The sequence below is a fragment of the Scyliorhinus canicula genome, unplaced genomic scaffold (assembly GCF_902713615.1).
Source record: "Scyliorhinus canicula unplaced genomic scaffold, sScyCan1.1, whole genome shotgun sequence".
In the NCBI taxonomy this organism is placed as follows: domain Eukaryota; kingdom Metazoa; phylum Chordata; class Chondrichthyes; order Carcharhiniformes; family Scyliorhinidae; genus Scyliorhinus; species Scyliorhinus canicula.
In genome coordinates this window covers 712915-736959 of record NW_024056013.1, presented here as the reverse complement: position 1 = coordinate 736959, position 24045 = coordinate 712915, and the positions used below count along the sequence as shown (strand labels likewise).

Sequence of the window (24045 nt, the reverse complement as noted above, 5' to 3'; positions counted from 1 at the left end):
GTCTTGGCTTTTCTCTGATGCTGTGCCTCACTGCATGGTCATGAGGCACTCTGTCTAATAATATTGAGGCAACCAGATGTTTTTAACTTGTCAGCCGTCGCCAAACATTGTCCGCAGATTAATTCTCCATTAAATCCTTTTGCATTTCAGTTAATCCATTTTGGAGAGTCTGCCGGTTCCTGTCAATATCAGTGCAAGTTGTAATTACCTTGAGCTATATGTTCGCAATCTACTCCTTCAGACAAAGTTACTGCCTTCTGAGAATGAGGTGTTGGATCTGTAAATAGTCTGTGGATGAATGTAGAGCAGCAAATGAGCACAATGTTAAACATGATCAAATTAGACTGATCTGTAGGTATATATATAGTATACATATAGAACCTCTCGTCTTGCACTCATCCGGACACTTCGCAAGAACACTGCTATAAATGGAAAACAACAATGTACACCACATGACAAGTATGCTGATTGTTTGGCAAGTAGACTCTGATTAGTCGAGGCGTTGGCATGGAGAATGCATCAGTGACTGACAGTTAAATGCCAAGAACTGTTTAAAATTTAAACCAGACAGCATGACCAAGATTGGTCAAGACTTTGCCCTGAGGAATGCTTCCACGAATGTCTGCAAGTTATTTGTTCAGCTCAAAAAGGAGCAAAGTGTGTATTGGGCATCTCTGTCTGAACAGAACAAGGCATTATGCATTAATATGTGTAGCGTTCAAAACAGCAGATCCGCCGTCCTGCGTGCCGGACTGACAATTATACAGTGATTGTCCTCGTAATTCGTATTATGCTTCCTCGTGCAAGTTCCGTACTACCAACCGAATGTTTGGCATCAGTCTGCTAAACTGTCTCCATGAACAGCGGGGGCCGGTATTAGGGAAACATGTCTGACTAACTCAGTCTCAGTGAATTGGGATGATGTGCCGGCATTGAGGAGCAGAGAGAGAACCCAGACTCTGTTCAGATCATCTCCACCCACACACTGCAGGCCCATTGTGACCCCAGTCAGGCCGCCATTCCTATTGGCATTGGCGTTAGTCTCACGTGACTTTGTGATGCGCATGCTTGATCGTGGCGCCCTCTTCTGGTGGTTTCTGTGCAATCTTGTTAAGAATGGGACGACTGAGTACATTTCCGGTATACCGGTTTACATATCAGAGCAGAAATATAATAATAATATTTTTTATTATTGTCACAAGTAGTATTATATTAACACGGCAATAAATTTACAGTGAAAATTCCTTAGTCGCCACATTCCGGCTCCTGTTCGGGCACGCTGAGGCAGAATTCCGGAGCATCGGGAGGAAACCCACGCAGAGGCAGGGAGAACGTGCAGACTCCGCGCAGACAGTGACCCAAGCTGGGAATCGAACCTGGGATCCTGGCGCTGTGAAGCCACAGTGCTAACCACTGTGATCCGGGCAGACACAAATAACAGACAACGTCTCCCAGAAATCTAAATTGAAGCCCTTACAAGTTCAGCCACAAATGATATGAAATCTGCACTTTTTTAATTGGTGATTTAATCTGAGGATCACCACACCAGGCGTGGTTGAGAAGGCGGGGTCTTTCTAAATAACCTCAGCCGGTAGGGGAATTGAACCCGCGCTGTTCAGCCAACTGAGCTAAACAGGCCTCGCCACGACAAAACGAGGCAAGTCCCAAATCTACTGCAGCCCGAAATGGAAACTGGCACTGTGCTGCTGGCAACAACCCAAGCTCAGTTCAAACCCTCCACCCACTGAGCAGTCCGAATTACTGTGGCAACATTCACTTCTATTCGTGCTATTGCCTGGAGCTATGGATCGTGATGGTAAAGGCTCTAATATCCCTCAATCATCCTTACGTAGCCACAAGGTTCGGCCGTGGGACTTGAAACCACAGCTTCTGGCTCAGAGGTGGGAACTGTGACACCAACTTCATCTGCTGATATCAAAGAAGGAAAAGGACAGCCTGAACTGCGGTGCTGAAAACGGTGGGGTTTTATTAGAGTGGGCCGCACGTTACAGTTTCCGCTGGCACATTGGAAAACACAAGCGCCTAGCTCAGGAGGGGTAAAGGCGATGAAGAAGTTAGAATAATTTATAACTCGGCGGTTTGTGAATCCCTGGAAGGCTGAGTCCACTGGGATGGGCAGAAGTAAATTCAATAGTAACTTTTAGAATGGAATGTGAGAAAATTTGAAAATTGACGAAAAAGCGTGCTGTTTAGAAGAGGCGGGGTTTGAAAGACGAATCGAGTAATTCTGTCAGAGGCGAGGCAGCAGAAACGGAGCTGCCTCAACCCCTGCTCTAGTCTAATCTGAATCCACTGTCTTCATTTCCCTGGTCCCGTTCTGTCTCTCCCGCTCTATTTCTTGAACAGTGAGCAGGTGCAGGATAGTGGCGGCCTCTGGAGATTCAACACTCACTGTTTCCGCTCCGAGAGCAGCTGAAACTACCGCACACGTCACTCAACATTGAGTTCGCGGTCTCCCCGCCCACAGCTTCCGTTCGCTGCTCTCGCTCTGACCCGATTGTCAAATTGGAGAGACTACTGCCTCTGTCATTGGCTGGATCATCAGTGCAGTGTGACGGGGATCTGTATTTCTGTCTCTGACAGAAGATTTCTCTCACTACACAGTTACAGACTCAGGACGGATCATGGGGATCAGTCTCGCTTATTTACTCATCATTATCTCACTTCTCAGTAAGTCCCAGTAAAACTCCATTCTCCTCTCCGACTGCTGTTACCCTGATGTTATTGCTGATAAAATAATATTGATGGTGGAGCTGATGGGTGTGTTGATTAATATGAGACAGATACTGAATGTTGATTTTACTATTCTTTCTGTTAGAATCCAGCCAGCAAGATTCAGTAGAGCAACCGGATTCTGAAACAACGGTTAAAGAGGACAGTAATGTCACACTGACCTGCAACTTGAAAACAAGCAATCTCAGCCCGTATGTGTACTGGTACAGTCAACACTCCGGGAAAGCGCCAGTGTACATGTTTCAGCTTGTTGGAGGTACTGTGCAAAGGGTCACCGACCTCAGTGATCGCTTTTCTTCTTCGTTTGAGAAAAAAAACAAGACTACCGAGCTAACAATCCGTAAAACACTAATCTCGGACAGCGCCGTGTATTTATGTGCTATGAAGCCCACACTGCTGCAGAGATATAGCGGATCCGTACAAAAACTCTCATTGACAGTTCATGTTAGTGTTCGGCAGATGGCACGCGCACTGACGCGGGAAAGTCAGTTTCCACAGTGAGAGTGACAGGGAGATTCTTCAAATTGCAACAAAAGCAACACTCCGACGTTTGTCCCTACTTTATGTATTTCTGGAAGTCATGTGCATTTCCTTTTTCATGCCTTAATATAAACATTTGAAGCTTTTTCTCTGATACCTTGGACATCTATTCAGAACCATCCCAATCAGCCAATCGGTCCTCGTTTCCATCCATATCACTGATGAAGATTTCGCTCAGTGCTGAATAATTTACTAACACTAACACCGTTGGTGATAGACTGCTGACCCACAGTATGGAACGAATGGCCTCCTACACTGTAGAGATTCTATGATTCCATAACGTAGTAAAAAGTCTTTCGGGAAAGCCTTTATTAGCCGAGGCATAGAATATAAGAGAAGGGAGCTGCGAAGAAAGTTGGTTTAGCCGCAGCTCCAGTGCTGTCTGGCATTCTGGTCGCCACACTCTAGGAACAACATGATTGCACTCGAAAGGGTGCAGAGGAGATTCACACAAACGTTTGAGCCAAGAAGCGAGGCCGGTTAGGTTGGGATTGTTCTCCTTAAAGCAGAGCAGCCTGATTGTGACCTCATGGATGTGTACTAAAAAATGAAGGACATAGATAGAATAGATAGGAAGATGTTGCAAATCCTTTGTTTCTTCTCCGAACATCAAGTCAGGACCGCTCAAACTGAACATCCCACGACTTGCAACTGTCACATCAGGGCAGTGATGTACATGTAACTCTAAATCCACACAAATCTCCTTGACGTTTAGTTTCCCTCTGTAGTGACCTAGCAGCCTCTCGGATAAAGAGCTATTCTGATGGACATCAAATACTGTCCATGCCACCAACGTCCAAATGAGGAATAAAAATTAACTACTTATTAGTTAACCAACAATTAAATTTGTGTTACATGAGTTAGGAAGTCAACAGATATTCAAATCTAGGAATGAACCGATGACTAATATGATATAATGATGTAAAGTGGTGAGCTATGGTTCATTCTCCGCCAGTCAGAGTTTAGGGAATTTTCTACTGCAACAGTAATACCGATCCCCGGCCATTGCATTTCTTTCCATTTACAAGATGCACTGCAGGAACTCACCAATATCCCTTACTCAGCATCTTCCAAACCCACGGCCACTACCATCTGGAAGAACACGAGTAGCAGGTATTTGGGAACCCCACCACCTGGAGGCTCCCCTCCAAGTGACTTACCACCCTGACTGGGAAACATATCACCATTCCTTCACTGTCGCTGGGGAAACATCCTGGAATGTCTCTCTAACAGCACTGTGGTTGTACCTACACCTGAAGGGCTGCAGTGGGTCAAGAAGGTAACTCACCACTACCTTCTGAAAGAGAACTGGGGATGGGCAATAAATTCTAGTCTAGCCAGCGAAACCCACATCCCATAAATTAATTTAAAAAGTGATACAATCAAAACCCAAAAGGAACATCGGCAGCAACATCTCCAATAATGCAGACCAGGTAAGGCGGTTCAGAGTCTGAACAGCGACATGAGGCTGCAGCCTGGCAGCCCATGGCGAGGGCACCACAATGTTTATTTCAATACTTCCAGTTAGGAATTGGGACCATATGTGACCAGAGCGCCGTCTGACGGCGATTCGGGAACTATACACGGTCCGGATCACCAATAAAGCGCAAGTTCATCAATGGGGTAGGTGGTTTACAGCGGCCTTTGATTGAGAGACGTGTTCCAAACAATTCGACATTTTAAATAGGCGCAAATAAAACAGCAGTGAGTTCGAAGGAAATGCATTTTTGCTTTATTTCTGGTTTAGCAGAGTGGTTTAGCACAGTGGGCTAATTAACTGGCTTGTGAATGCAGTTCAATTCCCGTACCGGCCTCCCCGAACAGGCATCGGAATGTGGCGACTAGGGGTTTCCACAGTAACTTCATTGAAGCCTACTTGTGACAATAGGTGATTATAATTAAGCTGTTCCTTGCCTCCCTTTTTGTTTTAGATTTCACATTCATTATTTCTCGCTTTTATGCATTTCTCCTTCCTGACATTTCCATTTTTCAATCCGCTCCAGGAAAGCATAAGAGACAATTTGTGAAGTGATGCCGGCCCCGCGAAACTAAAGGAAGGGCGATATATTTCCAAGTGAGGAGAGTGTGTGTCTTGGAGAAAAACTTGCAGGTGATGGTGTCCCATGTGTCTGTTGTCCCTGTCCTTCTACATGGAAGAGTTTGTGGGTTCGGAAGATGCGGTGAAAGGAGACTTGACCAGTTTATTGAATGACATTGTTCTAAGTGCAACCATCCATTTCCAGTGGATGTCAGTGGTCCTGTTGGTTAACTATTAATTTCCCGGAAAAACAATTATTTTTAAAATCAGTAATCTGTAAAGATTTCTAATTATCAACTCATCCCAAGTTCACTGAGCCCGTCCTGCGAACACACATTCCTATTGCTCACAAATACAACATGACGTGGAGATGCCGGCGTTGGACTGGGGTGAGCACAGTAAGAAGTCTGACAACACCAGGTTAAAGTCCAACAGGTTTGTTTCAAACACGAGCTTTCGGAGCGCAGCAGCTTCTTCAGGTGACTGGAGAGGTATGATCCAGAAACATTTATATAGAATACAACAAACAGCCATCCTCCCCTCTCCACCATCTAACTCAGTTAAAACGTGCCGTGTCTATTTATCGTATTGTTCTATTCAAATCCCTGGCTGCCTCGATCAGCTGCGGCGAGTTCTCATCGTCAGAGAGTAGCTATTTTAATTGGGTCCTTCAGCACTGTTACTGGACCACTCGCAGTTTACATTCAATCCGCATGAGGGGTTGAATGTGTTAAAGTTGGGTCAACACTCGGTTTGATTCCAGTCCAAATCTCTGTTGCCATATGACCAATTCACTTTGTTCATTTCGCTCTGCGCCAATCGGATTAATTGGAGATCAAAGGAACTGTGAGATCATTGTTTGAACTGAAGAACAAAGGAGCTTGAAGCTGATTGGATGTCACCCGATGACGTTTTCGGTAATCTACCAATTAACATTAACCCGGAAGTGACTCAACATCTTCTCCACTCTTGACTGAAACAATTTCAAGTTCAGCTGTCTCATTCTGTTGAAACCGCCGCAAACTTTCTGCAAACATGTCGCCTGTTATTTTGTGTTTATTCATCTCAGCGGCCGCTCTTTTAAGCGGTAAGTTCACAAGTTGCTCAACTCTTTATGTCACAGCTTTTCTACACATTACATTCTGTCAGGCGGTTCGCTCAATACAAGGGTGTGGGTGGTCGGACAAAGTGATTGACCCCAACATGGAAAAGTCATCCGGATCGCGCTGGTCTGAACACGGAACACTGTTTGCTGGAAGTCGCCACGTTTCCCCGGGGGAATGAGAGCAGTAGAGTTGGGCTGAGATTGAAGTTCCTCTCGTCCCAGTGAATGACCTTGACAAACAGCAGACTGTCAAACAGATTGGCCGTTAGTACTTTCCGCTTCCAGTTACAGTGACTGAAGCCGAGGACCGGACCTCGTTAGAAAGAACTGAATCTTTATGATACAAGATTTATTTAATGGACACAATCAGCTTCCCGTCACAGCCACTGAGCTGTGAAAAATATATTTCTGTTCTGTTGTCTGATTTCTCTCTGGGCGTAATATTCAGGATGACGGAAAAAATCTGGGAAACATGGTGAAGTCACATTGTGTAATTTAATATCTCTGGGTTCTTACAGGACATTGTCGAGGAGACTCCGTTTCACAGACACCGGCTGCTGTCACAGTTAATGAAGGAGAAGATGTGAAGTTATTCTGTAATTATCCAGCTACAGGCAGCACAGATCCTTATCTATTCTGGTACCGTCAGTACCCAAGCGGGTCCATGGAGTATATGCTGCGGAGAAGTAAATACATCAAAAACACAGAGATATCCCCTGGGGGCCGTTTCTCAGCGGAGCTAAATGATACAATCCGCACCGTCCCGCTGAATGTGACTAATACAGAGCTGACAGACTCCGCGGTGTATTACTGCGCGCTGCGCCCCACAGAGATACAGAACTGGGTTGAACCTGTACAAAAACTGTCAGAGCGGCGATAAACATCACATAGCGTTAGGCAGACATTGCGATTAGGGGCGAGTCTGAATTGGAGCCTGAAATCGAGGTGATCTCTCAAATTTTCAATTCTAACATTCGATGATTATACTTGACTGCAGTAGTTTCAATCGCCTCCTGCAGTTTGTTTGTCCAGAAAACCCTACAGCTCTTACGACCCGTAATTGGGCATAATGGAAGAATTTACAGCTGATCATCGATCCGTTTAACCAGGCTACGGACCAGAAAGTCCTGGAGTGGGACTAGATTCCAGATGCTGAGTCCCAGAAACGTGCTCTGTGTCAGAGCTTCTGTAATTCATATATTGGCTCTTGCACTAAATACATATCGCTTACCGGGAAATGACACGAAGCATAGACATTTCCTGTACTCCTCGGCTGTCAGCTGTAACGACGGTGAACTGGCGGCATTGTAGATTTTGGACACAGATAATGTGCTAGCGCGCCATCTAGTGGAATATTCTCTGTGAAACGGCGATTCTCGATTTATTCTCGAATATTGGGGAGATTTTATTGTGGCAACTTATTACGGGGTTAATTACTTTGATGTTTTTATTACCGCATCTGATGCATTTTCCATTACACTGCTTTTGCTGCACTTGCTATTTCGGATTGATGCGAGCTCATTTGCCTCAACGTGCCTACATCATTTGTAAGGTACTTGTTATTTGCATAAATAGCTTAACGAAATAAACTGATATACCCAAACTGATACATTTGGAATGTTAATTTCGGAACAATGGAAGGCCTGAAGGTTCCCTAAACATCAAACAATGATGGTAACCAAATCCCAGTAAGCCAATGTATCACCCAATGATTTATGTGTTTCTACTGAGGATTATCTTCAAATTAGATTATTAGCAACAATAAAGCATATGTTTTAAGTCCATAAGGAAGAACCTTTTAATTGATTTTGCTTGTATCACACTCACTTCTAAAGCCCATTCGCTACATGTCTCTGCAGTCCCCATATCGAGTGAGCAGGGTACAGGGTTCTCATCTCTTTGTTACACAGTGTCTCACTGCATTGTAATGCACCGCACAGTCTGTCAGCTCAACCGTGTTAACACTGAGAGTGATGGAGCCTTTCTCAAGATCCAGGGATACTTTAAACCTTCCCTGAACTCTTTAACCTCAGAGTGTGGAGACCAGATACTCGGGAGCTTGATTGGAGAACTGCCGGCACCAGAATACAAAGTCATTTGTAGTGAAAGTAGCATTGTGTTGAAGCGAGATAGTCTGACATTGTGTTACCCGATATTTCGATATCTGAAATGTCTCTGAATGATAAAGAACAGCTGTTAAAACAGAAGTAAAATTTACATCACGATATGTCTAAGGACAAATAGAAAAAGTGCTTGAGTATATAGGCAGAATAAGCTAATCGAACAGTCTATCTACCATGATGTGAAGATGCCGGACTGGGGTGGGACAGTAAGAAGTCTTACAACACGAGCTTAAAGACCAACAGGTTTGTTTCGAGATTTCTTACTGAATCCATCTATCATTCTATTTGTCTGCCTATGTTCCTATGTCTGTCAAACCATCTATCTACCGACTATCAATCTTTCTATCTATCTGAATCATTGATTATCTATCCTTCTCTTGCACATCAATCTCAGTATGTAAAAGAGAAAGAAGAGTCAGATTTTCTACCTGCCTCTTAACTTTGTAGTTGGGACAATTAAATAGAGACGTTTACTTAGTCTGCCCTGTTCCTCTATATCTCTTGTAACAGCTATAACAGAGGTTATTCATAAGCCCCGCGTTCTCAACCTTGTCCCTTGTCTAAGGTGTGGTGATCATCCGATTAAATCACCACCAGTCAGCATTCCACTCAAAATGGAGAGCAGCCTCTGCTGATTTGAATCTATGGCGGCTTTACTTTACTTGTAACAGCTGTAATGTGTTGGAAGATTGTCCAGATAGAAGTTTAAACATGGGAAAGTAACATTTATGATCATCACCGGCATCTCTAAATGTTCTGGTTTGGGCAAATGTTAACAGGGCAGCGGAGACCCGACAGTGAACAAGATATTGTCCAGCCAGATCCGCTCTGTGTCTCACTGTGTCTGCTTCACACAGAGATACATTCCGGAGTCCTGGACCGCGCTCTCATCTGTAGATATTGTCGAGCCGGATCCGCTCTGTCTCTCACCGTGTCTGCTTCACACAGAGATACATTCCGTAGTCCTGGACCGCGCTGACATCTATACAGATGGCATTGGACTTCTTTGTTCTCTCCAAGGACAGGGTGTAGCATCCTTTGGTCTCAGTCCCCTGGTAAATGGAGGCGATAAATGTGAGAGCCCCTGTCAGTGTCTGTCTGTACCAGGCTACGGAACAGCCAGAACCAATGGAGATCTGACAGTTCAGTTCAGCCCGATCCCCTTCCTGAGACACCACCTGCTCAGGGTGGGAGCTCTGATCCTCACAATGAACGGCTGGGAACAAAATAAAATCCACATAACCACGCGGTATTATGTGATTGTTAAAACAATGCATCAGATAGGAAACTAAACTCAGTAATATCAGCAGCATCAGAGTTCCAGCTGGAAACAGCTCTTTCCTGGGATTCCTGGTCATGATGATGAAAGTGCGCAAAAGGCGGATCAATCCGGGTCTGATTTCCAGACCATGACTTGCTCCCCCTCAATGTGACTCTGAGGGGCCACATTGTCACCGATGGTACTATTATAGGATGTCATTACCTGGCATTACTCAAGGTGCCACTGAGCGACTGTCTGTTTCTCAATCCATAGACCACTTGAACCGTCACTGATTCCAAACCTCTCTGCTTCCTGTGTGTAACACCAGGTTACAATGATTCAGATAGTCAGTGCTCTGTTTCCTGTCTGACTGAGCAGAGCCATTGATTATCTTACAATCATAGTGTTTTACAGCCCAAAGAGAGGAAATTCGGTCCATTATTTTGTACTGTCTCGCTTAAGGAGTTATCCACTGATTAATTATCTGCTTGTTCCATAGATTTCATCATTTTTAAATTTCTATTTACTGGTCCGATATTTATCCACTTCTTCCTTAAGCTGAGTGATGGATTCTGTTCCCGGCAACGTTTCTCGTACACTTGCTCCAGTCGCTGAAGTCTCTGCTCAGGATTATTGTCTTTCATCCCTGCTTCATCTTTCCCAAAGCGTCCCACACTCTCTGTGAGGTTAATACCAAACGAAAGAAGAGTAACAGAACCATCCATATGTTTGAACAGCATTCCCAACAGCGATATGTCCATATTTACACTTGCTGTATCTGTTCTAATATCTGCGTCGCTGTTGATAAATCCTGGATCCTTTAACTCTGTAACATCATCAGCATCGTGTTCCGAAATTTTCGCATTCGATCCCTGAATTCTTTGTCCTCTTTGACTCATGTTAATTATATTTACGTCTGACTTCCTGCCTCATTCCATCTACTTTATGTGTTTATATGATAGAATCAGACACAGCATTTGTGGTTGCACTTTAGATCAACAACTGATGTTTTCCGTGTTTATTCAATGCAGGGAATGATCTGCTGACGCAGCCATACAGATTCCTACAGATCTGCATTGTTTACAGAAGTAGTGATAGGAAGGGGCCAGAAGCAGCGATGTATCCACCAGCACAATCGGTTCAGATCGAGAGCAGCAAACGGAAGCTGTGGTCGTGGACACCGCAGACTCGAAACTGATCAAACTGTGCGGCGGAACAAACGCTGGAGCGGGAATAGCGACGGTTCGATCTCCAGAGGCCTGTGACCATCCTGCACCTGCTCACTGCTCAAGTGACTGAGAACAAACAGTGGGAGTGACATGAACGGTCCTGAACCATAGAGATTTAGGGAACGGAACGAGGATTCAGTTTTCCTGTGTCTATTTGAAAACGCTGTCCCAATCGCCTTTCACACCCCACATTAGCCATGGTGCTTTCCCTTCACAATTCTCCTTTGAAAGTTTCCGTTGAATCTTATTCCTTTGTCATTTTATGGTAGAATTACGGATGTTAACATATCGCAACACAGTAAATAAAATTCATCATAATAAATAAAATTCATCTCTCACTATCTAATTTTTCATGTAATCGGGAAGATTTTGCCTACTGCTTTTAGAAACAATAACTAGTGATATATACCACCAAAATCAATATTTTGTAGCACATCAATTGAGTGTCCCTTCTAATCATTCTCTGATTCGATGCGGACCTCACTCTGTGGCCAGGGAAGCCAAGGCCTTTTCCCATTTAATCTCTCCTGACTTGCCCCCCATTAGAGGCCTTTCCTGTTGTTCTGTTTCCTCCCTCCGGGAGTTCACATGGTTAAGACGTCCTACATTTCTAACCTGTCCCGGTTTTAATGAAAGGTGATGGTGAAAGACGGACTTTGTTGCCCTGTCGAGAAATGCCGCCTGACTCCCTGAGTTGTTCCAGTATTTTCCGCTTTCTCCGCAGATGTTAGATCGACTTTCGATGTCAATGACAGTATGCGGCGGGCACTTTCGAGGGGTTCGTTGATCTAGGGGTATGATTCTCGCTTTGGGTGTCTCGCTGTCGGAATTTGCGAGAGGTCCCGGGTTAATCCCGGACGAGCCCTTTGATGAGGTTTTCCGTTGGTCAAGCAACATGTTTTCTTCATTTCTCTCTGGCGTAGTCGGCGGGATTCATTCACATTGGGTTTGCTTTGAGAAGCTGAGCTCCAACTGCATGGAACCAATACGTTCCCGAGAAAATCGAAACATTTTCGAAAAGCTTGTCTATGAGTGGACATTCACTTATCTCTATTCTGGTGGATTCCGGCAGCTCTCAGTCTGTTCCATTTCATTCATTCGGGGATGTGACCACCCCTGGCTGCTCCAGCATTTATTGCCCACAGCTATTTGCTATTGGGATGGTGATGGTGAATTGCCTTCTTGAATCGCTAGTCTATTTTTAACCAATATTTATTTTGACAGTGAAACATTCCCAATTCCCCATTTACATTCACGTATTTATTTATTATGTATGTCTTCATTTCGACCCTGGCCTGCTGCAATGTTCCACAGAAACCCAGCAGAAACTGGGGGAATAGCTCCTCATCCTCTGATAAGGCATGTTCCAGCCTTCCCGACTTAACATTCAGTGCAACAACCTCAGACTCTCAACTCTCTCTACCCCGTTAACCACCTGTTTATTTCCATCAAATTTTTTTTACATTAATTCCAACGATATGTTTTGCCCTCACCATTGCCCCCTCCATCCAGCCCATCCGATCCCACTTGAGCAATCTGATCTCTATTGCAGGGGCTGGATTAGCACAGTGCGAAATCGCTGGCTTTGAAAGCGGACCACGATAGGCCAGTACCAGCCTCCCCCAACAGGCGCCGGAATGTGGCGACAGTAACTTTATTTGAAGCCCACTAGTGACAATAAGCGATTTAAATCTCATTTTCCTCTGCCTCGCTGCTTACTTTTGTTCCACCATAAACACATTCTGACCTCTTAATGCGCCTCTATCAGCACCTTTCTTAGCCCTGATTAGCCTCAATTATATTCCCTTTTCCTTTCTGTCCAACACATTTTCGTCATTTGCCACCAGTCGCTGACACTCTACCGAGGACCAATGCGTCACGTCAGCCCCGCCCCAGCCACAATAGCCTGAATCTGACCCTATTGCCCGTTCTCCAGCTTTGACAAAGAGTCACCCAGACTCGAAACGTCAGCTGCCATCTCTCTCCACAGGGACTGCCTGACCAGCTGAGACTGTCCTGTGTTTTCTTTTTTTGTTCCCCATTGACGCATCCGCAGTAAGTAGCGTTTATCGTACATTTAGACATGTTTGAAATTATGATTAAATATGTTCATCTGCATCTGTAAACCCAAAAGATTCTGTGGTGGATGAACAAACTGCTAATATCCGAATCGTGGAAAAATAGGGCTTTTCTTCCCCTGGCGTCTTGAAAATCCAGTATTTCTGACTTTGCTGCAGGAATTTTTATACATTATGCGAGACCCAGTTACGAGATCGAGATACCATTTAGAAACAGACTAAACAGAAATCTCTCTGGAATGTTTCTGCCCGGTTTCGAACCGAGGGACCATTCGCGTGTAAAGCGAATGTGACAACCACTACACTACAGCTGGCAACGGCGACGCCAACGGACCTGTGTCACCTTCAACACAGCTGCCTTGTTGCAGCTTCGCAGAGTTCAGCAGAGAGGCCATGTCACTTCTTACAAGGACACGTCTGTTTCTTTATAATAGATGTCTAAACTTACAAGCCACACACACCGCCAGTCTGCACCTGACCAAAGATCCAGTTGTCCAGCTTCGACAAAGAGTCACCCAGGCTCGAAACGATACTTGCCATCTCTCTCCACAGAGGCTGTCAGACCTGATGAGACTGTCCTGTGTTTTCTGTTTTTGTTTCCTATTGACGCATCCGCAGTAAGTTGCTTTTATCGTACATTTAGACATGTTTGAAATGTTGATTAACTATGTTCATCTGCATCTGTAAACCCAAAAGATTCTGTGATGGATGAACAAACTGCGAATATCCGAATCGTGGCAAAATAGGGAAGGCTTTTCTTCCTCTGGCGTCTTGAAAATTCAGTATTTCTGACTTTGTTGCAGGAATTTTAATATCTCATGACAGACCAAATCTCATGTTCCTCGAACGTGCAAGATTGAGGAAGAAAGGTATTTTGTGCAAACATTAGTCGCACAAAATGAGAAGCACGCGATGTTCCTGCCCGGTTTCGAACCGGGGACCTTTCGAGTGTCAGGCGAATGTGATAATGTGACTACACTACAGAAACCGCTGGGAACACCGCCATTAGTGGCCCTGTGCAATGTTGAATCTCAATGTACTGTTGCAGGTTCCAACGGTTCCGCTGAGAGGCCATGTAACGTATTGGAAGAAGCCGTTTCTTTAAAACTGATGTCTCAACTTATCAAAGGATCAGATATTGAACTGGAGATAAGTTATGTTTTGCTTGAAGTTAAATTGAGAGGACAGGGCTTTCATAAGTAACCACAGCTGATACGAGAATTGATGATGCCCTGCTCACTTTGCTCTGCATCGGGAACCAGCTGTCCAACCCACTGAACTAAAGGGTACGCCAAAATTAAGAACTGCGAGCCAGCCAGGAATAGAACCTGGATTCTCCTGACTCGTAGTCAGACGCGTTATCCATTGGGCCACTGGCCCACAGCAGTTACAAGCTTTTGCTATTCCTCGATGATGAAGACCAGTTGCGAGATCGAGGTAATATTTAGAAACAGACTACACGGGAATCTCTCTGGAATGTTTCGGCCCGGTTTCGAACCGGGGACCATTCGCGTGCAAAGCGAATGTGATAACCACTACACTACAGAAACAGCTGGCACCGCAAACGCCAACGGACCTGTGTCACCTTCAACTCAACTGCCTTGTTGCAGCTTCGCATGGTTCGGCTGAGAGGCCATGTCACTTCTTACAAGAACACGTCTGTTTCTTTAAAATAGATGTCTAAACATACAAGCCAGAAGAAGAACCTATATTGAAACTGAAGCATTTGTTCAGCAAATCTCTAACGGCGGAATGCTCTCTTCTATTATTAATGCAGCATTCTTAAATCCTACAGAAAATATCAACCGACTTTACTCAATATTTGTTTCGTTAATCAATGCTTGAGTTGAGTTGAAGAATTGACAATTATGTTTTAAAAAAATATTTGACCTCTTTGTGTTTTGGTGTGTAAAATGCTGCAGCCTAAATACCGTTCATGTATAAGAAAGGAGGGGTAATTGCAAATCAACTTTGAGCCTGGATTCCCACACTGGCTTTTCCTGTTTCTCCATCAGGAAGACCGTTTTTTCTTTCTCAAAGCTGGTTCAGTTAAGTCTCTGGCATTTCCTCTAAGTCAGTTACAGTATCGTTTGTGTCTGTCCTTTTGAGTACACATTACTATAAGACACCCTTCAATCTGGCCTGTTGCATTTGCTGATCCCAATGCCATCAACTCTGCATTGGAGAGACTAAATGCCGACTGGGTGACCGCTTTGCAAAACACCTTCGCTCCATCGACAAACTGGCGGCAGACTGTCGCTTGCTGTTTGAACTCACTGTCCTGCTCTCATGGCCACATGTCCGATCTTGGCCTGCTGCAATGTTCCCATGTAGCTCAGCACAACGCCGAGGAACAGCACCCCATCCTCCGAATAGGCACGGTACAGCCTTGCGGATTTTACAGTAGGCTCAACAACTTCGCACCGTGAAATCACTCTTCCCACTTCACCACATGTTTATTTCCATCAACTTATTTTCATTGCTTCCATTAATATGTCTTCCTCTCCCATTGTCTCCCCCCCCCCCCCCCATTCCCCAAGCCAATCACATCCCTCTTGGGAAATCCGCCCCTTGTTCCTCATTGTACTCTGCCATTAACACATTCTAATCTCCTAATCGCCTCTGTCAGCACCGTTCATAACACTGATTAGAAACATCTACATTCCCTTTTTCTTTTGACCCAACAAATTTGTGTTATTCTCCACCCATCGCTGGCCGTCTGTCGAGGCCCAATGCTTCACGCTCCCCTCCACCCCCACTTCCCCCACACACACCGCCAGTCTACACCTGACCAAAGATCCAGTTGTCCAGCATCGACAAAGAGTCACCCAGACTCAAAACGACACTTGCCATCTCTCTCCACAGAGGCTGTCAGACCTGCTGAGACTGTCCTGTTTTCTGTTTTTGTTTCCCATTGACGCATCCGCAGTAAGTTGCTTTTATCGTACATTTAGACATGTTTGAAATGGTGATTAAATATGTTCATCTGCATCTTCAAACCCAATAGATTCTGTGGTGGTGGAACAAACTGCTGATATCCGAATCGTGGCAAAATAGGGAAGGCTTTTCTTCCCCTGGCGTCTTGAAAATTCAGTATTTCTGACTTTGTTGCAGGAGTTTTAATATCTCATGCGAGACCAAATCTCATGTTCCTCGAACGTGCGAGATTGAGGAAGAAACGTATTTTGTGCAAACAATTGTCTCACAAAATGAGAAGCAAAATGTTTCTGCTCGGTTTTGAACAGGGGACCTTTCGCGTGTTAGGCGAATGTGATAACCACTACACCACAGAAACTGCTGGGAGCATCGCCATTAGTGGCCCTGTGCAATGTTGAATCTCAATGTACTGTTGCAGTTTCTAACGGTTCCGCTGAGAGGCCATGTAACGTATTGGAAGAAGCCGTTTCTTTAAAACTGATGTCTCAACTTATCAAAGGATCAGATATTGAACTTTGCTGAACTGGAGATAAGTTATGTTTTGGTTGAAGTTAAATTGAGAGGGCAGGGCTTTCATAAGTAACCACAGCTGAAACGAGAATTGATGATGCCCTGCTCACTTTGCTCTGCATCGGGAACCAGCTGTCCAACCCACTGAACTAAAGGGGACGCCAAAACTAGGAACTGCGAGCCTGCAGTCGAACCTGGAATCTCCTAGATTCGTAGTCAGACGCGTTATCCATTGCGCCACTGGCCCATAGCAGTTGTAGGCTTTTGCTATTTCTCGATGATGAAGAACAGTTACGAGATTGAGGTAATATTTAGCGACGGACAAAGTTGGAAACACCAGATGTTTCTGCCCGGTTTCGAACCGGGGACCATTCGCATGTAAAGCGAATGTGATAACCACTACACTACAGAAACAGCTGGCAGCGTAGACGCCAATGGACTTGTGTCACCTTCAACTCAACTGCCTTGTTGCAGCTTCGCATGGTTCGGCTGAGAGGCCATGTCACTTCTTACAAGAAACGTCTATTTCTTTAAAACAGATGTCTAAACTTACAAGCCTGTAGAAGAACCTATATTGAACTGAAGAATTTGTTCAGCAAATCTCTAACGGCGAAATGCTCTCTTCTATTATTAATGCAGCATTCTGAAATCCTACAGAAAAAAGCAACCGACTTTACACAATATTTGTATCGTTATTCAATGCTTGAGTTGAGTTTAAGAATTGACAACTATGTGTTTCTTATATTTGACCTCTTTGTGTTTTGGTGTGTAAAATGCTGCAGCCTCAATACCGTTCATGTGGAAGAAAGGAGGGGTAATTGCAAATCAACTTTGAACCAGGATTCCCACACTGGCTTTTCCTGTTTCTCCATCAGGAAGACCATTTTTTCTTTCCCAAAGCTGGTTCAGTTAAGTCTCTGGCATTTCCTCTAAGTCAGTTACAGTATCGTTTGTGTCTGTCCTTTTGAGTACACATTACTTTCAGACATCCTTCAATCTGGCCTGTTGCATTTGCTGATCCCAATGCCATCTACTCTGCATTGGAGAGACTAAATGCCGACTGTGTGGCCGCTTTGCAAAACACATTCGCTCCATCGACAAGCTGGTGGCAGACTCTCCTGTCGCTTGCTATTTCAACTCACTGTCCTGCTCTCATGTCCACATGTCCGATCTTGGCCTGCTGCAATGTTCCTATGTAGCTCAACACACGCCGAGGAACAGCACCCCAACCTCCGAATAGACTCGGGACAGCCTTGCGGATTTTACAGTAGGCTCAACAACTTCGCACCGTGAAATCACTCTTCCCACTTCACCACATGTTTATTTCCATCAACTTATTTTCATTGCTTCCATTAATATGTCTTCCTCTCCCATTGTCGCCCCCTCCCCATTCCCCTAGCCAATCGCATCCCTCTTGGGAAATCCGCCCCATGTTCCTCATTGTCATCTGCCATTAACACATTCTAATCTTCTAATCGCCTCTGTCAGCACAGCTCTTAACACTGATTAGAAACATATACATTGCCTTTTTCTTCCGACCCAACACATTTTTGTTATTCTCCACCCATCGCTGGCCGTCTGTCGAGGCCCAATGCTTCACGCTCCCCCACCCCCACTTCCTCCACCAATCTAAACCTAACCAAAGATCCAGTTGTCCACCTTCGACAAAGAGTCACCCAGACTCGAAACGACACTTGCCATCTCTCTCCACAGAGCCTGTCAGATCTGCTGAGACTGTCCTGTGTTTTCTGTTTTTCTTTCCCAATGACGCCGCCGCAGTAAGTAGCGTTTATCGGACATTTAGACATGTTTGAAATGGTGATTAAATATGTTCATCTGCATCTGTAATCCCAAAAGATTCTGTGGTGGATGAACAAACTGATAATATCCGAATCGTGGCAAAATAGGGAAGGCATTTCTTCCCCTGGCGTCTTGAATATTCCGTATTTCTGACTTTGTTGCAGGAATTTTAATCTCTCATGAGAGACCAAATCTCATGTTCATCGAACGTGCAAGATTGAAGAAGAAACGTATTTAGTGCAAACATTCGTCACACAAAACCAGAAGCACGCCATGTTTCTGCCCGGTTTCGAACCGGGGACCTTTCGCGTGTTAGGCGAATGTGATAACCACTACACTACAGAAACCGCTAACAGTATCACAATCAGTGGCCCTGTGCAATGTTGAACTTCAATGTATTGTTGCAGCTTCCAACGATTCCGCTGAGAGGCCATGTAACTTATTGGAAGAAGCCGTTTCTGTGAAACTGATGTCTCAACTCATCAAAGGATCATATATTGAACTTTGCTGAACTGGAGATAAGTTATGTTTTGCTTGAAGTTAAATTGAGAGGGGAGGGCTTTCATAAGTAACCACAGCTGAAACGAGAATTGATGATGCCCTGCTCACTTTGCTCTGCATCGGGAACCAGCTGTCCAACCCACTGAACTGAAGGGGGCGCCAAAACTAGGAACTGCGAGCCAGCCAGGAGTCGAACCTGGAATCTCCTGATTCGTAGACAGACGCGTTGTCCATTGCGCCACTGGCCCACAGGAGTTACAGGTTTTTGTTATTCCTCGATGATGAAGACCAGTTACGAGATTGAGGTAATATTTTGCGACAGACGAAACTGGAAACACCAGATGTTTCTGCCCGGTTTCGAACCGGGGACCATTCGCGTGTAAAGCGAATGTGATAACCACTACACTACAGAAACAGCTGGCAGCGCACACTCCAACGGAGTGTCACCTTCAACCCAACTGCCTTGTTGCAGTTTCGCATAGTTCGGCTGAGAGGCCATGTCACTTCTTACAAGAACAGGTCTATTTCTTTAAAACAGATGTCTAAACTTACAAGCCAGTAGAAGAACCCATATTGAACTGAAGAATTTGTTCAGCAAATCTCTAACGGCGAAATGCTCTCTTCTATTATTAATGCAGCATTCTGAAATCCTACAGAAAAAAGCAACCGACTTTACACAATATTTGTTCCGTTATTCAATGCTTCAGTTGAGTTTAAGAATTGACAATTATGTGTCTCTTATATTTGACCTCTTTGTGTTTTGGTGTGTAAAATGCTGCAGCCTAAATACCGTTCATGTAGAAGAAAGGAGGGGTAATTGTAAATCAACTTTGAGCCTGGATTCCCACACTGGCTTTTCCTGTTTCTCCATCAGAAAGACCGTTTTTTCTTTCCCAAAGCTGGTTCAGTTAAGTCTCTGGCAGTTCCTCTAAGTCAGTTACAGTATCGTTTGTGTCTGTCCTTTTGAGTACACATTACTTTCAGACATCCTTCAATCTGGCCCGCTGCATTTGCTGATCCCAATGCCATTTACTCTGTATTGGAGAGACTAAATGCCAACTGGGTTACCGCTTTGCAAAACACCTTCGCTCCATCGACAAACTGGTGGCAGACACTCCTGTCGCTTGCTATTTCAACTCACTGTCCTGCTCTCATGTCCACATGTCCGATCTTGGCCTGCTGCAATGTACCCATGTAGCTCAGCACAACGCCGAGGAACAGCTCCCATCCTCCGAATAGGCACGGTACAGCCTTGTAGATTTTACAGTACGGTCAACAACTTCGCACCGTGAAATCACTCTTCCCACTTCACCACATGTTTATTTCCATCAACCTATTTTCATTGCTTCCATTGATATGTCTTCCTCTCCCATTGTCTCCCCCTCCCCATTCCCCTAGCCAATCGCATCCGTCTTGGGAAATCCGCCCCTTGTTCATCATTGTCCTCTGCCATTAACACATTCTAATCTTCTAATCGCCTCTGTCAGCACAGTTCTTAACACAGATTAGAAACATTTACATTCCCTTTTTCTTTCAGCACAACACATTCTTGTTATTCTCCACCCATCGCTGGCCGTCTGTCGCTCTCCCCCCACGCACCGCTAATCTAAACCTAACCAAAGATCCAGTTGTCCGGCTTCGACAAAGAGTCACCCAGACTCGAAACGACACTTGCCATCTCTCTCCACAGAGGCTGTCAGACCTGCTGAGACTGTCCTGTGTTTTCTGTTTTTGTTCCCCATTGACGCATACGCAGTAAGTTGCTTTTATCGTACATTTAGACATGTTTGAAATGGTGATTAAATATGTTCATCTGCATCCGATAGATTCTGTGGTGGATGAACAAACTGCTGATAGCCGAATTGTGGCAAAATAGTAAAGGCTTTTCTTCCCCCGGCGTCTTGAAAATTCAGTATTTCTGACTTTGTTGCAGGAATTTTAATATCTCATGCGAGACCAAATCTCATGTTCCTCGAACGTGCAAGATTGAGGAAGAAACGTATTTAGTGCAAACATTCGTCACACAAAATCAGAAGCACGCCATGTTTCTGCCCGGTTTCGAACCGGGGACCTTTCGCGTGTTAGGCGAATGTGATAACCACTACACTACAGAAACCGCTGAAAGTATCACAATCAGTGGCCCTGTGCAATGTTGAACTTCAATGTATTGTTGCAGCTTCCAACGGTTCCGCTGAGAGGCCATGTAACTTATTGGAAGAAGCCGTTTCTTTGAAACTGATGTCTCAACTCATCAAAGGATCATATATTGAACTTTGCTGAACTGGAGATAAGTTATGTTTTGCTTGAAGTTAAATTGAGAGGCCAGGGCTTTCATAAGTAACCACAGCTGAAACGAGAATTGATGATCCCCTGCTCACTTTGCTCTGCATCGGGAACCAGCTGTTCAACCCACTGAACTGAAGGGGGCGCCAAAACTAGGAACTGCGAGCCAGCCAGGAGTCGAACCTGGAATCTCCTGATTCGTAGTCAGACGCGTTGTCCATTGCGCCACTGGCCCACAGCAGTTACAGGCTTTTGTTATTCCTCGATGATGAAGACCAGTTACGAGATTGAGGTAATATTTTGCGACAGACGAAACTGGAAACACCAGATGTTTCTACCCGGTTTCGAACCGGGGACCATTCGCGTGTAAAGCGAATGTGATAACCACTACACTACAGAAACAGCTGGCAGCGCACACTCCAACGGACCTGTGTCACCTTCAACTCAACTGCCTTGTTGCAGCTTCGCATTGTTCGGCTGAGAGGCCATGTCACTTTTACAAGAACAGGTCTATTTCTTTAAAACAGATGTCTAAACTTACAAGCCAGTAGAAGAACCTATATTGAACTGAAGAATTTGTTCAGCAAATCTCTAACGGCGAAATGCTCTCTTCTATTATTAATGCAGCATTCTGAAATCCTACAGAAAAAAGCAACCGACTTTACACAATATTTGTTCCGTTATTCAATGCTTGAGTTGAGTTTAAGAATTGACAATTATGTGTTTCTTATATTTGACCGCTTTGTGTTTTGGTGTGTAAAATGCTGCAGCCTAAATACCGTTCATGTAGAAGAAAGGAGGGGTAATTGTAAATCAACTTTGAGCCTGGATTCCCACACTGGCTTTTCCTGTTTCTCCATCAGGAAGACCGTTTTTTCTTTCCCAAAGCTGGTTCAGTTAAGTCTCTGGCATTTCCTCTAAGTCAGTTACAGTATCGTTTGTGTCTGTCCTTTTGAGTACACATTACTTTCAGACATCCTTCAATTTGGCCCGCTGCATTTGCTGATCCCAATGCCATTACTCTGTATTGGAGAGACTAAATGCCGACTGGGTTACCGCTTTGCAAAACACCTTCGCTCCATCGACAAACTGGTGGCAGACTCTCCTGTCGCTTGCTATTTCAACTCACTGTCCTGCTCTCATGTCCACATGTCCGATCTTGGCCTGCTGCAATGTTCCCATGTAGCTCAGCACAACGCCGAGGAACAGCCCCCATCCTCCGAATAGGCACGGTACAGCCTTGCTGATTTTACAGTACGGTCAACAACTTCGCACCGTGAAATCACTCTTCCCACTTCACCACATGTTTATTTCCATCAACCTATTTTCATTGCTTCCATTGATATGTCTTCCTCTCCCATTGGCTCCCCCTCCCCATTCCCCTAGCCAATCGCATCCGTCTTGGGAAATCCGCCCCTTGTTCCTCATTGTCCTCTGCCATGAACACATTCTAATCTTCTAATCGCCTCTATCAGCACCGTTCTTAACACTGATTAGAAACATTTACATTCCCTTTTTCTTTCAGCACAACACATTCTTGTTATTCTCCACCCATCGCTGGCCGTCTGTCGCTCTCCCCCCACGCACCGCCAATCTAAACCTAACCAAAGATCCAGTTGTCCGGCTTCGACAAAGAGTCACCCAGACTCGATACGATACTTGCCATCTCTCTCCACAGAGGCTGTCAGACCTGCTGAGACTGTCCTGTGTTTTCTGTTTTTGTTCCCCATTGACGCATACGCAGTAAGTTGCTTTTATCGTACATTTAGACATGTTTGAAATGGTGATTAAATATGTTCATCTGCATCCGATAGATTCTGTGGTGGATGAACAAACTGCTGATATCCGAATTGTGGCAAAATAGTAAAGGCTTTTCTTCCCCCGGCGTCTTGAAAATTCAGTATTTCTGACTTTGTTGCAGGAATTTTAATATCTCATGCGAGACCAAATCTCATGTTCCTCGAACGTGCAAGATTGAGGAAGAAACGTATTTAGTGCAAACATTCGTCACACAAAATCAGAAGCACGCTATGTTTCTGCCCGGTTTCGAACCGGGGACCTTTCGCGTGTTAGGCGAATGTGATAACCACTACACTACAGAAACCGCTGAGAGTATCACAATCAGTGGCCCTGTGCAATGTTGAACTTCAATGTATTGTTGCAGCTTCCAACGGTTCCGCTGAGAGGCCATGTAACTTATTGGAAGAAGCCGTTTCTTTGAAACTGATGTCTCAACTTATCAAAGGATCATATATTGAACTTTGCTGAACTGGAGATAAGTTATGTTTTGCTTGAAGTTAAATTGAGAGGGCAGGGCTTTCATAAGTAACCACAGCTGAAACGAGAATTGATGATGCCCTGCTCACTTTGCTCTGCATCGGGAACCAGCTGTCCAACCCACTGAACTAAAGGGGACGCCAAAACTAGGAACTGCGAGCCGGCCAGGAGTCGAACCTGGAATCTCCTGATTCGTAGTCAGACAGTTATAGGCTTTTGTTATTCCTCGATGATGAAGAACAGTTACGAGATTGAGGTAATATTTTGCGACAGACGAAACTGGAAACACCAGATGTTTCTGCCCGGTTTCGAACCGGGGACCATTCGCGTGTAAAGCGAATGTGATAACCACTACACTACAGAAACAGCTGGCAGCGCACACTCCAACGGGCCTTTGCCACCTTCAACTCAACTGCCTTGTTGCAGCTTCGCATGGTTCGGCTGAGAGGCCATGTCACTTCTGACAAGAACACGTCTATTTCTTTAAAACAGATGTCTAAACTTACAAGCCAGTAGAAGAACATATATTGAACTGAAGAATTTGTTCAGGAAATCTCTAACGGCGAAATGCTCTCTTCTATTATTAATGCAGCATTCTGAAATCCTACA

The 24045-nt window shown here is 44.7% G+C and overlaps 11 non-coding genes across 11 annotated transcripts; all 11 read right to left on the bottom strand.

Moving 5' to 3' along the window:
- Positions 1 to 14605: 14605 nt before the first annotated feature.
- Positions 14606 to 14678, bottom strand: trnaa-ugc. Its single transcript has one exon. It is a non-coding gene; the product is annotated as a tRNA-Ala (tRNA).
- A 1672-nt stretch (positions 14679 to 16350) lies between these two features.
- On the bottom strand, positions 16351 to 16423 carry trnav-aac. Its single transcript has one exon. It is a non-coding gene; the product is annotated as a tRNA-Val (tRNA).
- Positions 16424 to 16916: 493 nt separating this feature from the next.
- trnav-uac lies at positions 16917 to 16989 on the bottom strand. Its single transcript has one exon. It is a non-coding gene; the product is annotated as a tRNA-Val (tRNA).
- A 1660-nt stretch (positions 16990 to 18649) lies between these two features.
- Positions 18650 to 18722, bottom strand: trnav-aac. Its single transcript has one exon. It is a non-coding gene; the product is annotated as a tRNA-Val (tRNA).
- Positions 18723 to 19051: 329 nt separating this feature from the next.
- trnar-acg lies at positions 19052 to 19124 on the bottom strand. Its single transcript has one exon. It is a non-coding gene; the product is annotated as a tRNA-Arg (tRNA).
- Positions 19125 to 19218: 94 nt separating this feature from the next.
- On the bottom strand, positions 19219 to 19291 carry trnav-uac. The gene has a single exon. It is a non-coding gene; the product is annotated as a tRNA-Val (tRNA).
- A 1628-nt stretch (positions 19292 to 20919) lies between these two features.
- trnav-aac lies at positions 20920 to 20992 on the bottom strand. Its single transcript has one exon. It is a non-coding gene; the product is annotated as a tRNA-Val (tRNA).
- A 329-nt stretch (positions 20993 to 21321) lies between these two features.
- Positions 21322 to 21394, bottom strand: trnar-acg. The gene has a single exon. It is a non-coding gene; the product is annotated as a tRNA-Arg (tRNA).
- A 94-nt stretch (positions 21395 to 21488) lies between these two features.
- On the bottom strand, positions 21489 to 21561 carry trnav-uac. The gene has a single exon. It is a non-coding gene; the product is annotated as a tRNA-Val (tRNA).
- A 1629-nt stretch (positions 21562 to 23190) lies between these two features.
- On the bottom strand, positions 23191 to 23263 carry trnav-aac. The gene has a single exon. It is a non-coding gene; the product is annotated as a tRNA-Val (tRNA).
- Positions 23264 to 23729: 466 nt separating this feature from the next.
- On the bottom strand, positions 23730 to 23802 carry trnav-uac. Its single transcript has one exon. It is a non-coding gene; the product is annotated as a tRNA-Val (tRNA).
- Between the last annotated feature and the right edge of the window lie 243 nt (positions 23803 to 24045).